We start from the raw sequence: 14,750 nt of genomic DNA on the forward strand, positions 1-14,750 counted from the left end.
TTACCGTGAGCGATCCCATGGCCTATACACAGGATTTTAAACTGGACACGCTCTTTAATTGGAAGCCAGTGGAGCGTCCCCAATACCTTTTTGGTGGAAGATCTTTTAGGCAGTGCTAACACTATGCAACAGCATTTTGGATACCTTGCAAACGTTGAAGACATCTCACGTTAGCTCCCAGATATAAGGCATTCCCGTAGTCCAGCCTGGAAGTCACCAGGGCATGAACGAGGGCCCTCCTTGCTGACACCGGGAGCAGGTTGAGTGTCTTTCTCAGACAACGGAGAATGCCAAAGCAAGTACCGGCTACACGTCTAGTGTGATACTCAAAAGATAGTTTTGAGTCCATCCAAATACCCAAGTTCTTGACCTGTTCTTTAGGTTGAGGTAAGGGGCCCAAGGTCTGGGGCCACCATGCAGATGTCCAAACAGACGGAGACTTGCCTACGATAAGCACCACGGTCTTGTCTCCATTTAATCTGAGACAATTGTTTGACATCCAATTAGCCAGGTCTTGCAGGCAGGATGTAAACTGACTAGCTGCCTGCTCAGCTGGCTGAGAAAGAGCTACAACCAGCTGAGTATCATCCGCGTAAGTCACCACAACAACCCCATGTTTCTCCGCAATAGATGCCACTGGGGCAACATAGAGGTTGAATAAAGTGGGACTTAGGCTCGAGCCTTGGGGAACTCCTTGGCTCAGGGCGACAGCTCTGGACCTATGGGGCCCCTGCTCCACACAAAAGCTGCGACCAAGGAGAAAGGACTTCAGCCAATGCCACGCTTTGCCAGCAACTCCTCCCTCTCTCAGGCGCTGTAGCAGAGTGTGATGGGCCACAGTGTCAAACGCGGCACTCAGATCTAAAAGAATCAGTGTCGCAGTTTGACCCTCATCCGCATGCTTCCTAAGCATCTCCGTGGAGTAGAGTAGAGCCGACTCCGTGGAATGGAGAGCACGGAAGCCAGCCTGGGTGGGGGTGATAGAGTTGTTGGGTTTCAATGTGAGCCGTAAGTTGTTGGTTCGCCAATTTTTCCGCTATTTTGGCGATGTAAGGGAGAAGTGAGATAGGCCGTAAATTGCTCATTTGAGCGATTTTAATCTGTGGTTTCTTCTTAAGTGGAAGTACCACAGCCTGTTTCCATGTCGTTGGAACCGTGCCAGAGTCAAACGTCAGTGTCCGGAGATGCCTGACATACGGCGCTAGTGTCTCCATATTGCTTCTCAGAATTTTGGCGGGTGCCGGATCTCTAGGAGAGCCTGATTTTATACTTCCAGCCACCTTTTTTAGTTCAACAATATCAGGGGTCAGAAAAGCACACAGCTTATCTGTGGCTGAAGGTCCCTCACTCAGCAGGGTTTGGTCGCTGGAACCGGCCCTGGCTGTGTTGGAGAAGGCGGCATATATATCCTGTACCTTTTTATGAAAGTAGTCCGCTATCTGATTGCAAGATTGCACCGAGGTAGCTGCTCTTTCTTCCAGACAGGCCAGAGAGGATAATTCCTTATATACTGTGAAGAGTTCTTTGGCGGAGCAATCGGCCTAAGTAATCCTTTCAGTATAATAATCTGCCCGTGTCCATTGTGGCCAAGATGGAGTTTCACTCCATCTTGGCCACAATGGCTAAAAACAATCTGAGGATGGAGTCGATGCCCATGCGCACTGTAATCCAGGGGAGGAGCCACCTTATCTCGTGATACTTCGAAGACTCTTCCAGGACAACAATGTGCGATCATCCGGACCCAACACTAGACGGCGATCTATGCACAGATATGAATGTCAGCAACCCTACATGCCAAGGACAGATGCATACTGGTAAGTAGCATATTCGATACTTGCCATAAGGTATCCCGATTGTAGCTCGGCAACTCGTTCCTCCAGATCGATCCGGGCCACTGCTGTGAATCTGTGATCAGCTGCCAATACCATATGGCAATTTCCTTCTGTCCAAGTGAGAGTGTAACTGCCTTACGTTCAAACCATCCATTTCCATCACCAATTTTTTTGAGCGATTTAGCCCTGCTTACTAGTTGAAGATATTTAAATTTAGAGACATCCCCCTTTGTATATTTTGAAGCTTTTGCCATGAAATTAGAACAGCATCCTCCAATAACTCTCCCCACCTTTCTATTCCTTTGTCCTGAATTACTTTTGTGATTGAGTCTTGTAAGCAGAACGGAGTCCCCGGTGAATTCCATATTGGGGCCAATGTGCTGTAGTAGGGAATGCGTAGTAGTACTCTTATTTGTTGCCACCCCCTACATGCTGCCAATAAAACTTTTAATTCCACTTTCCTGTAAAATTTCGGGTCGCCTAATTTAAACAAGAAAAACCTGGCTTGTTATTTGTAGACTGATTTTAAGGCCTGAAATGGCGGTCAAAAAAAAGGTGTATCACCTAATAGTTGCCTGAAGATTTTTAAATGGAATGCCCTCTGATACTGCAAAAGGTCTGGGGACGCTATCCCTCCGTTCTCTTTTCCGGCTCTGAGCTTTCGCCAAGCTATCCGAGATCTTTTTTTTGCCCATATAAAGCTAGTGAAGAGACCTTGTACCTTATTTATCCATTCCTTCTTAAACTCCAGAGGAATGGAATTAAATAGAAAAGTATATTTTGGGAGAATTGTCATTTTTAACAGATTTGATTGCCCTAAGAATGATAGGGGAAGAGCATCCCATTTCTGTAATTGTGTCGTAACATTCGCAGTAACTTTATCAAAATTAACCTTTGCTATTAATTCGATTTCCTGTACCACCTCTATTCCCAGATATTTTATGCTTTGCCTTTTCTGCTCCGAACCATAGTGCGTACTCCATTGCATAATTTCTGTTTTATCTTGGTTTACTGCAGAGCCTGATATTTCCCCAAAACTATTTAAGGTGTCCCAGATGGCGGTTATTGATTCTTGCAGATGACCAGTAAAGATCATTAAATCGTCTTCATAAAGACTTATTTTCTTCTCCCATCCATTACATACTAAAAAGGGGTTATTTCTTGACATGCCCTTAACTTAATAGCCTACGGCTCAATATACATATCAAAAAGTAATGGAGAGAGGGGACACCCTTGCCTGGTGCGTCTGCCAATTTTGAACTGTGGTGACAAAGTTCCATTTACCAAGACATGTGCGACTGGGCAATTATAAAGAAATTTAATATCTCCGTAATATTTCCTGTAAAAACACCCATTTAACCCTATCAAATGCTTTAGCTGTGTGGCAAGTCATGATTGTTAGGGGTTTAAGGTTTGTAGTGGCAAGATCGATTGTGTCAATTAATTCCTGGGTTAAGTCATGAAGGTGTCTACCCTTGATAAAACCCTTCTGGCTCCCATGAATCAGAAGACCGATCACCCTCTCCAGTCTCTTTGTAATTAGTTGTGAGAATTGAGTAGGGAGATCGGTCCATATGACTCGCAGAGCCTTGGATCTTTTTTTTTTTTTTTTTAAAACCTTTATTTACGAGTGCACAATACACAGCGTCTGCCTACAACCCCGCAGGGCCGGCCGCTATGACATAAGCAGGCTGAGTGAAAAGTAGATTCTGAGACAGTACGTTGCTGAAGCAATCCATCAAGTCCACATTGTCGGTGAGAGCATAGTATCATACAAGTAGGATAAGAAAGGTTTAATTTTATGTTTTTGTCGAAAGAACACCAACACACAAACACATGGTATCATAGTGGCAAGGGTTGCTGGAGGTGGGGGGGGGGAAAGTGATGTAGGAGAAAGGATGCTGGCAAGGGGGGGGGTGACACGTGCGGGAAAACAGAGCATGCAGTGGAAGTAGAGAAGGAACGTAAATCATGGAGAGGAGGGGAAAGGGACCTCATAGTCAAGCAGAGGGGCACAGATATCTCCGCGGTAAGTTTTCCACTGAGCCCAAACTCTGGACCACTTCCCTGGACGCCCTCGTGCCTCATACACAGTCTTCTCTCGGAACATGGACCAGTCCATGTTCTCTTTCCAGGCGCTTAGCAATGGTAATCTAGGGGAGCCCCAGAGCTGTGCGATATCTCTCTTTGCTACCATGTTGCCCAGGGTAACCCAAAGTGTCTGGGCAGCATTACAATCAGACGGTTCCCACACATTCAAGAGACAACGACGTGCTTCGGGAAGTAGTGGGATCCCCGTGACACGACTCATAACATCATGCACTCTGGACCAGTACGCTGCAATCATCGGGCATTCCCACAGAATATGACGAAAGGTACCATCCATCCCACACCCACGCCTGCATCGTCCATCCGAAACCAAACCCATCCGCACCAGACGCACCCCAGGCAGATACACACGGTGGAGGATCTTCAACTGGACGAAGCGAAGCCGTGCCGGAATAGCCACCTCCTTAGGGGAGGACACAGCTGACTGCCAGTCCTCGTCGTCTAATTCGAGTCCGTCAGCCGTCCAGGCAGCCCGGAGCTTCTCAAGCTGGTCAGCCCTGTTGTTAATAAGCTTTTTGTAGATTAAGGAGATGGTACTATCCGGGACGTGGCCGTCTAGAACTCGATCTTCCAGGGGGGAGGACTGCGGTATATCGGAACCAGGTGGAAAGACCGAAGACAAGGCGTGTCTCACCTGCATGTACCGGAAGTGCTCTCTATCATCGAGCCGGTATTCCAGTTTCAAGGACTCAAAGGACTTAACCGCGCCCCGTGCCCACAGGTCCTCCACCGTGCTGATCCCAATCATGTCCCATTTCTCAAACCCTTTCGTCTTCCACAGGTTGCCTAACCGTTCCGAATCATACAGTGGCGTCTTACGTGTCAGCCTACCACCCCAGCCCGTGGCCACGGTAGCGTCCCTCCATGCCCGCACTGCACATTTCGTCGGGCCCGTAAGGAGTCGAAAGGGTGCCTTTGAATACAGAGCCCTATTAAAATTGCCACCAGGCAACAGTAGTTTATCCAAGGCGAAGGCGGGAGCGGGCTCCGGAGCATAGGTCGCATGGTTGATGGCGCTCAGGTGTGAGGCCCAGTAGTACCGTCTAATATCCGGCAACGCGATACCCCCATCATACCAGGAGAGCGTGAGCTTGGATAAGGAAATGCGGGCACGGCCATCCCAAATAAGTTGTCGCTGTAAACTCTCGACTTCACGGAAATAGCGAGCCGGAACAGGGTCGAAGAAATTTTGCAGGGCGTAAAGAAATCGGGGGAGCGACATCATTTTAAAGAGTGCCGCCCGGCCCAATGGAGATAGAGGCAAATCGCGCCAACGTCGAACGTCTTGCTTCAGTCTACGGAGCGGAGCGTATAAATTTCGCTCGTAGCGGACAGAGGAGGTCATGGATACATAGATCCCCAAATACTTAAAGCCGTCGGCCGCTACAAGAATGGGAAACCTGCGGGGGAGAGGCGGCAACGTACCAGCTATGACGTAGACACAGGACTTGGTCCAGTTAATGACAAGTCCCGAGTTCTTACCGAAGGACGTGAGAACGTCGAAGAGAACGTTGAGCGACTTCTGAGGGGAAGTGAGATAAAGGAGGATATCATCCGCGTACAAGGAGACACGATCCTCGAGGTCTGGGGACCATCGGATCCCTTTGATAGAGGGTTCCCACCTGAGCCATGCGGCAAGGGGTTCGAGCGCCAATGCGAATAGGAGCGGGGAGAGCGGACAGCCCTGACGCGTGCCACGGCCTAAGGGGAAGGGGTCCGAACACCTACCATTCACCGCGACCTGAGCAAGTGGCCGTTCGTAAAGAAGCTTGACCCATGCGATGAAGTTAGGGCCAAAGCCGAATTTAGCGAGGGCCGCCCAAAGGTAGGGCCATTCGATAGTGTCAAATGCCATTGTGGCGTCCAGGGAAGCGACCACTGCCGGCTCGGCGAGGATTGGAGCTCTCGCGAGAACGCTGTGGAGTCTACGCAGATTGAGGGCAGTGTTCCTATGGGGGATGAAACCGGATTGATCCGGATGAATCAGGTCGCAAATCACCTTAATCAACCGATTGGCCAGTACCTTAGCCAGGATTTTGGGTTCCGCGTTGAGGAGGGAAATGGGGCGGTACGAGGCGCAGCGGTCACGAGGTTTGCCGTCCTTATAGATGACGACTATGGTAGCGAGGCGCTGCTCAAGGGGGAGACATCCAGCCTCAACCGCCTCGAGAAGCATGTGACGCAGGTGGGCGGCCATCTTGTCGGGACAAAGTTTGTAAAGTTCAATGGGGAGTCCATTAGGGCCCATCGCCTTTCCCGAGCGAAGGGATCGGATTGCGAGGGCAATCTCATCAACAGTAAAAGGGGCCTCCAGGGCAAGGCAGTCCTCATCCGACACAGTGGGCAGGGCGATGTCACGCAGCAGTAGCCTGGAATCGGCCTCGTCACGATCGCTAACAGGCGCGTAAACCGTTCGGAAGTGGTCCACAAAGCAATCAACAATTTCACCCGGATCAGTAACACTCACACCAGATTCACGAATAATGGCAGGAACAACACGACTCGCACGTTCAGTCTTATCCAGCCACGCAAGAAGCTTGCTAGCCTTGTCACCCACGTCATACAGTCGGCCTAGTTGATTCGCCCGCATCAATTTGGCAGCATCCGTGACACAGGCTTTATAGTCTGCCTGCTTCAAATCCAAAGTGTGTAACAGTGCAGGCGTGTCATTCCCACCCAGCTCACTTTCAAGCGCTGTAATTTCGGTTTCAAGAGCCACAACAGCCTCCCTCTTGACCCTACGCTCTGCGGCAATGAATGATAGGGCGGAACCCCTAATAACCGTCTTGAAGGCCTCCCAAAGAACAGTGGGGGAAGTGACCGAGCCCACATTCTCAGAAAAGTAGCAATCTATTGCCTTAACCAAATCTGAGCGGAGCCGGGGGTTTCGAAAATGCCAGGGAGGAATCGGGGGGACCCTGTTGCCAAGTAGACCGCCCACAGAAATCGTAATCAGCAAGGGGGAGTGGTCTGAGATACCCCGGGGAAGATGTCGTATCTCCCGAACAGTGGACAGAGTGGAGGCTAACATAAGAAAATAGTCGATACGGGAGAGGCTACCATGTGCACCAGAGTGAAAAGTGTATTGCTGGAGTGTGGGGTGTAGTGAGCGCCAGACATCTACGAAGCCAAAAGTATCAGCCATCTCACTGAGCCACATCTGGGACTGCAACAATACCCTAGGGGGAAACCGATCACATTCACCGGACATCACAGAATTAAAGTCCCCACCCAGGATCAACAAGCCGTCCGGGAGCCCAAGGAGAGTTCTGCCAAGATCAGCATAAGTGGTAGCCTGCAGTCCCGGGGGGATATAGACAACAACAAACACGATCTGTTTACCCTCCCACCTCCCAGAAACAGCAGCATACCGCCCACGGTCATCAAGGATAACCTCGTCAATGGCAAGAGCAAGGGAAGACTTTACCATGATACCCACACCCCGAGAACCTGAAGTGAAACCAGCGTGTGCAACCAGGCGATAACCCCGGCGGTCTAAGGCCTTGCAAGCATTTCCAATCAAGTGGGTCTCCTGAAGGAATACAACATCTGGGGTGTGGCGCCTCAAGAATTGCAGTACAATGCCCCGCTTAATCCTATCACCCAACCCGTTTACGTTCCAAGAAAGAACCCGCATTTCACCCCCCCCCATTGTGGCCAAGACATTCCACCCCCACCCACCAGCAGAGCCCACAGTTGAAAGTCATTGCAAAATGTGAAATACCATGAAAACCAAGACAGAACAAACTAAACGAAACACAACCAAGTCCCCAGAAACCAACCCCAAAATCAAAACCCGTTACAACACCCCCCTCCCTGCACCCCTGCTGACTAAAAAGCCACCCCCAACTGCAGTGTGCCTGTCGCCCCATATTATCTACACAAAGAACCCCCCGAGGAGGAAGGGAGAAATCACCCGTTCCCGCACCGTCACGGGCAGTAACATAAAGCACAAAGTTAATTTACACAGTACGTTGCATAGTCTCAATCAGAACCTCTGGGGCCCCAATTACTCCTGGGCCGTTGCACCACCTTCCGCACCACCAGGGCCTCCGCTTCCAGAGTCATCTGCCGGCAACGAGTCCAACCAGTCGGCAGCACGTTCAGGCTGATCAAAAAAGTAGGCACGTTCTCGAAATTCGATCCGTAGCCGGGCCGGAAACAGCATGGCGTATTTCAGTCCCCGATCTCTCAAGCGACGCTTCACTCCAAGGAAACCTGATCTTTGTCGCTGCACTTGGGGAGTGAAATCGGGATATATGGAGACAGAGTTGTTGTCATATTTCAAAGGACCGTGCTTACGGGCGGCCTGGAGGATAGCGTCTCTGTCCCGGTAGTGAAAAAGCCTCGCAATAATAGGCCTCGGTGGGTTCCCTGGCTTCACTTGCCCTCCTGGAAAACGATAGGCGCGCTCCACGGCAAAGAACTTACTGAGTCCTGCCGGAGCCAGTTGAGCGACAATAAGTTCCTCGACCAACAGGTCGGTCGATACAGCACCATCACATTCCGGCACTCCGACCAGGCGTATGTTGTTCCGCCTGGCCCTGTTGTCATAGTCCTCCATCCGCTTGAGCAGTAGATCGTGCGAGGCACGCAGATTACCAATCTCAGATTGCGCCTCAGCCATGTCCGTCACCAGACTCGATGCTTTAAGATCCAGAGCCTTCACCCGCTCATTCGTTTTGGCTAAGTCGGCCCGAATAAGAGTTACATCCACCGCCACCGTGTCTATTTTGGACACTACGGCTTCGAATTGCTGACTCATATCGGCCTTAAGTCCAGTAATGGCAGCCAAAAGATCTTGGAGCGATACCTCCGACGAAGATGGCATGTCCGTTTGAAGTCCTTCAGCACCAACGCTTGTGGCCCCGGGGGAGCCTCGCGGCTGGGTGTAGCGTTCGATCATGTTGGACTGGACCGATCCCCCCCGGGTCGCAGCCTTCCGGCGTTTTTCGGCCTCCGCTTTGGTTGCCATCTCACGTTCAATGTTGGCCGGATAGCCAGGAGAAGCAGCGAGAAGGAGGAAAAGTCTCGAAACTCCGACGTGCCAGTGAAATGGGAGTATCGCGACCTCCGTGCCAGTCCTATGGAGGGAGGTGCAGGCTGTGAGGGCAACAGGCGAAGGCAGAGTAGGAGGAGACAAGAACAAAGAGATGGAAACCGAAAGTGAAAGCAGTACACCTCCGGTGGGCCAGATGCCAGTCAGCCGTTGTTGTTCAACTACAGGTCGGCCACAGTGGGTAGCCGAGTCCCCGGTCGCGCCCGCAGGCAGGCCAAAAAGTTGCAGATGTCAGAAAAATGGTCCCCAGGGTCCGTTTTCGACCAAAAAAGGATCGTTAGCATCAGTGAAGATAGCGCTGCAATGGCCCGTCAAAATGACCAGGATAGGTGAAGGATAGGTAAAGAAGGACGGCGCGGGTCTCGGGAGCTCTCTGCTCACGCGACCATCTTGGATGCCCGCGTAGCTCCTCCTCCTCGAGCCTTGGATCTTTATTAGGTTTGAGTGATACAACTATAGTTGCTGCTAACCATGATGCAGGTAACTCTTGTTGTAAGATATAAATAGAGTTACACAAATCCAATACAATGGGGGCTAATTCTCCCTTTAATATAGAGTATACTTCATTAGGTAAAGCATCGGGCCTGCCGCTTTCCCTTTCTTTAAACTTTTGATACATCTATAGATTTCCTCTATCGTGAAGGGTGTTGATAAATCCTCTCTAAGTTCATCGCTAAGACTTGGAAGTTCTATATCCTGAAAAAAATCTGCTATTCTATCCATATCTGGACTTAGCTTCTCTGTATAAAGATCTTGGAGAAATGTTGAGAATGCTTGTTTAATGCCTTCCTCTTAAGTTACTCCTAGCCCGGTTTCTAATTTCTTTAATGGTATTCCTGGCGAAGTCTGCCCTAGTTTTCCATGCTAAGAATTTAGCACAGCCTTCCCCATAGTCATGGTTCGCAAACTTGCTTGCCTCCCATTTTTGTCTTACTTTGATCTCCAGATAATCCGCTAAGTTAGCCTTTGCTTTTGTTAATTCCATATCATTGATTGTTTATAGAATCTTCTACACTCCCCTCTACTTGTTTAATTGCCTCTTCTAATACTTGAAGTTCTTTCTTGTTTTTTTTTATTATAGGAGGAACTGATGCCTATTAATGTACCTCTGAGATATGCTTTAAACACATCCCAGACTTTGTCTAAAGGTGCTGACCCGAGATTTATTCCAAAGAATTCCTTTGTAAAGTGTTTCAGATCCCCTATTATTGTTAAATCGAAGATAAGGGATCTGTTCAGCGTCCATCTCCTTTCTTGTATATTGTGCCCTATCTCGAGACATAAAGATAATGCAGAGTGATCGGACAAGTGTTCTGGAGTTTGCGATACCTTGTTTATCTGTTGTCTAATCTAGGACAAAACTAGAAAATAATCTATTCTCGATCTATGGCAGTGCTTTTTGTTGTGAAAGGTATATCTCCCTGCAGCTTGTTGAGGTCTAGTACCCTTTATAGTCCAAATATCTATCAAGGCCAAGTCTTGCATTATTTGTTTAATCACTGCCCTCGTTTTTGGGACTGCCCCTGCTGACCTTTCAGATGTAGAGTCCCGAACTGGGTCCAAAGGAACGTTAAAATCACCCCCCATAACAATAGGAACATTCACCTCCAGTAAATGTAAAAATATTTTTTTTAGAGGTGTTGTATCATCTGTATTGGGACCATTGCATCCCACTAAGGCCATCCAAAACCCCTGTACTTTTATCTTTACTATAACCCACCTCCCTAAGGGGTCAACTAGTGTTTCCCCTAGCAAGCTATGATAGGATTATTTAATCAGTATCGCCACCCCTTTTGTTGTAATGTTGAGATGTATGTATTAAGTGATCTAACCACTGCTGATATTTTATTATTGCTGGCCACTCCTCTTTTGCCAAATGGGATTCTTGAATAAAAACAATGTCTGAATCACAAAGCCTCAAATATTCTAAAATTCTTTGTCTTCTAGCTTGGACCCTTAAACCATTGACATTCCATGTCATTATCTTCAGGCCACTAAATCTAATTTGTGCCAAAATATGTATTGTTATGAGCCTTATATACACACATAGTTCAGCTTTACCTAGATGCTAAATTAAAGACTAACATATTACCTAACATGTTAGAGATACTATTATCAACACTTATTCATCCCAATCAGTCTGACGTGTACAGGAGATACGGACGCATGATGATATCTGGGGGATAGTCCATTTGTTTGATAAAGCCCAGAGATCGGCACCAGGAATATGCTGGCTCGAGCCCAAGCCACCTGAGGCTTAGTAGGCTTCTTTGCCGGGCCCGAAGGCGAGGCGTGGGAAGCAGTGTCTCTGTGTGCACCCGGGCCCGTAGATGAGGGTGTGACCGAAGATTTTTTTGAGGGTGCCGAGGAAGGGTTGTGGCCGACGGTCTTACTTACGACCCGCTGAGCTGGAGTGATGTCCTTGACGTCAGAGTCTTCGGCATCAGAAGAGCTGGAGCTTTCTTCGCCGTGCTGGTGTTCTGGCACATCGACGCCCTCTCCAAAGATGTTGTCTGGGATCGAAGCTGACGACCGAGCTATTGTTCTTCGAGCTCGTCGGTCCCGAATCGTCTTCTTGGCGCACAAAGAGGCATAAGCGGAACAGTCTTTGGCCTCGTACTCCGGTGAGAGGCAAAGGTTGCACACCTCGTGTAGATCGGTGTGTGGAAACTTCAACCCACATTGAGGACACTTCTTGAATGGCGTCCTTTCCATGAGCCAGAAGATGAGGCCTAAGTAGGCCCGAATGCCTTTGTCGACGACCGGAATCGAAGACTTCGAAGTTGTTGCAGAATCGTGTCTATGTGGATCGCGATCGAGACAATACTGACGAACCGGGTAAGGATTGCGCATCAAAGGAAATTCGGTTCCAAACCAGAGCGCAGGAAACACATCAGAGCCCGATGGTGGAAAAAACAATCTGAGGATGGAGCTGATGCCCATGCGCAATGTGGTCCAAAGGAGGAGTCACCTATCTCGTGACTTCCAAAGAACTTTTCAGGACAACAACAAACTGCAAACATCCGGGCCCAACACTAGGTGGCGATCTATGCACAGTGTGTAACTCTGCAGCTCTACAACCCAAGAACAGATGCATACTGGTAAGTAGCATTTTCCTTTTTTATCTCAAGCTGAAGCAGAAGCCTTAGCAGCTCATACATCATTTAAGAGGACAAGCAAGTCCATCAAATATCTAGACATTCATATTACATCGAATCCTGCAGACCGCTACGCAAGCTACATACAGCTGTTGATGTCTTTAAGGGGCAGATGGCTGTAACTGTACTTCTCTTGGCTAGATAGAATCAATACAGTTAGCAATAAATGTCCTAGCAAGAGTCCTGTACTTGTTCCAGTTTCTCCCAATAACGGTTCTCAAAGAACCCGTTACTGAACTTAAAACGGTGTTGTGACACTACTTTTGGGGGGCATAAAGCAAGATTGGCATATATGTTCCTGCAGAACCCTCGCTTCTTGACTTTCCTCTCAACCCTACCCACCTCTAAACTCGCTCCTTCATTTCACTTAGTCTACCAATTATTCTCCTTCCACGCACCAGATTCAAACATGATTCACTAGTTCTCTCTACATGGTGGGCTCTTACCATCTCTGCTTGTATCCTGTGTGTGCCTGGGGTTTGCTATAGTCAATCCTGGGTGGATTGTGAGAATAATTATAATGGCCAACCACAGCCTACCCACCTCACCTCTTCATAGGCTCTATAGAGCTGTCTCAACTGGCTGTATCACTTGCATGCCTATGGACAGCCCTCTTTGGCTTTAAGATGGATTCTAAACAGCATTTCACATGGGTTCGTTTTGCATGTGCACGCCCGTGGTTGCTCCCTTCATTATTTCTGTGTGGACAGCAGAGAACATCTTACCCTTACTGCCTACAAGTAGTTCACTACTAAGAACAGGGAATGTCATTTGGTAGGCACATGTGACCTGGGCTTTGTCATAACCTCTTTGTGTGACTTGCCACATTTATTTGTCTCCTTTGTCTATCATCTGGCTGGTTTTATTTGCTTGTAGATTTGTATACCAGCTTGGGCCTGTATGCAGGAAATGCCTTTGATTTGCTTCTCTATTGCTCCTGGGTGGACTGTACATATTTTGTGCCACTGCTGCCTGTATTCAGTGCAGTCCTGGGGCTACCCCAATGTTGCTCCTAGGTGGGCTCTTCACACAATTTACCAGGGTTTTCTCTTTTCAGTGCATGCTTGTTGATTTACCTCTGCCTTCCCAGGAAGGGCTGTAAATACCACATACCATGTTGGTGTTTCCCCCATGTATGCCTTAGAGTTACTCGTCATTCACCCCTGGGTAAAGAATACAGCTCCCTTGCCATGACTGCTTGTGTTCAGTGCATGTTGGTGGTTAGCTCCTCTGTCACTCTTGAGTGACCTCTTCCCTTTACTAGTTATGTCTCCCAGTATCCAGTGGTTGCATGAGGAATGTCCACTAACACAATGGGGTAAACTCCAAAAAGCATTTACCATGATTAGCCCTAATTCATTAACCTTTTATTGGATGGTCTTCTGCCGTTCAAACCCAACAATGGACCGGAGCCTTTGTCCTGTCGAGTATGGTAGGCAAGTGCACATGTGCACCTGTCTCTTGCGCTACGTAATTCTACCCCACTCATAAGTGCAGATGTGTGATCACAGCAAAACAAGTAGAGCATTCCACTACTCATCACGTATGACACCATAACACTTCTAGCATAGGACATATATTCCAACTTCCTTCTTCTAAATGCTTGAGTATCATTGCTTAAGTCAGGATAGGAACACCGCTCTGGTCAGTCTCTCACAACACAGCAGTGTTTCCCACATAGGCCACACTGCAGTACAACTCTCTCCAATCAAGCACCCCCAGACACTGTAGTGTGCTACTTGCCCAATAATAAGCTTCATCAAGCATTAATTGTAACATAAATGCATTTGCCATAGAATCCACCTCCCTGAGAAGGTCAAAGCAGCAATGAAACTGCAATATTTCCACCAGGCCATTAATTTCTTGGATCTGTCACACCTGGATGGAGGCATTACCCTCCTCACATGATTGCTGATAGTCACATTTATGCCTCACAAAAGGGTACTCCTCTAGGCAATATGGTTAAGTAGAAGAATTAAATGATTGGCAGTGTTAGCTCACTCTATAGTGACCTCCATTGACTTACTAAGAGACCAGCAGAATAATCTTGAAAAAGTCCTTGATATCACGTACAAGACTATCCTACTCAAGAATCCAGCATACGTGAATGAAAAACCAAGCAGATCCCACTCAACAACATGCAGTCCAGCTTCAAATTCAAAAGCTACTAATAGACCATGTTGAACTAGGTGTTGTTTTGCTGTGCTCCAAACTTCTGGCTGGAATTCACTGAAAGAGGCTCTCTTGCCAATACCCCAGTTCTCGTACTTCCTCTGCTGCATTTGTACATTGCTACAATACCACCAGGTTAGAGTGTACACAAGTTATTTCATAAAAATTGTTGGACAGGATCCCCATAAACAGCACGACCATTGATCCAGATGACCTAGTACACAGTACTACTAGTGATGTGGAGGCCATCAGCAATTAGCTCTGCCCTCGATCCCGCGAGTGCAACGCACAGCACTGCAATTTGTTTGAGGACCTTAGCATAAAATGCTACCCACAAAGTAGTTAGCCTTATTACATGGCACTACTATAGATCACGTGGGCCCTACAGATGAACATTACAGTGATCCTACGTGCTACCAC

The 14,750-nt window shown here is 48.1% G+C and overlaps 1 protein-coding gene across 2 annotated transcripts in view; it reads left to right on the forward strand.

The window, feature by feature from the left end:
• Nucleotides 1–14,750, forward strand: part of ULK3 (unc-51 like kinase 3) — a 249,596-nt gene that overhangs the window by 107,244 nt on the left and 127,602 nt on the right. The window lies entirely within an intron of this gene.

The sequence above is a fragment of the Lissotriton vulgaris genome, chromosome 2_2 (assembly GCF_964263255.1).
Source record: "Lissotriton vulgaris chromosome 2_2, aLisVul1.2, whole genome shotgun sequence".
Taxonomy (NCBI): Eukaryota; Metazoa; Chordata; class Amphibia; order Caudata; family Salamandridae; genus Lissotriton; species Lissotriton vulgaris.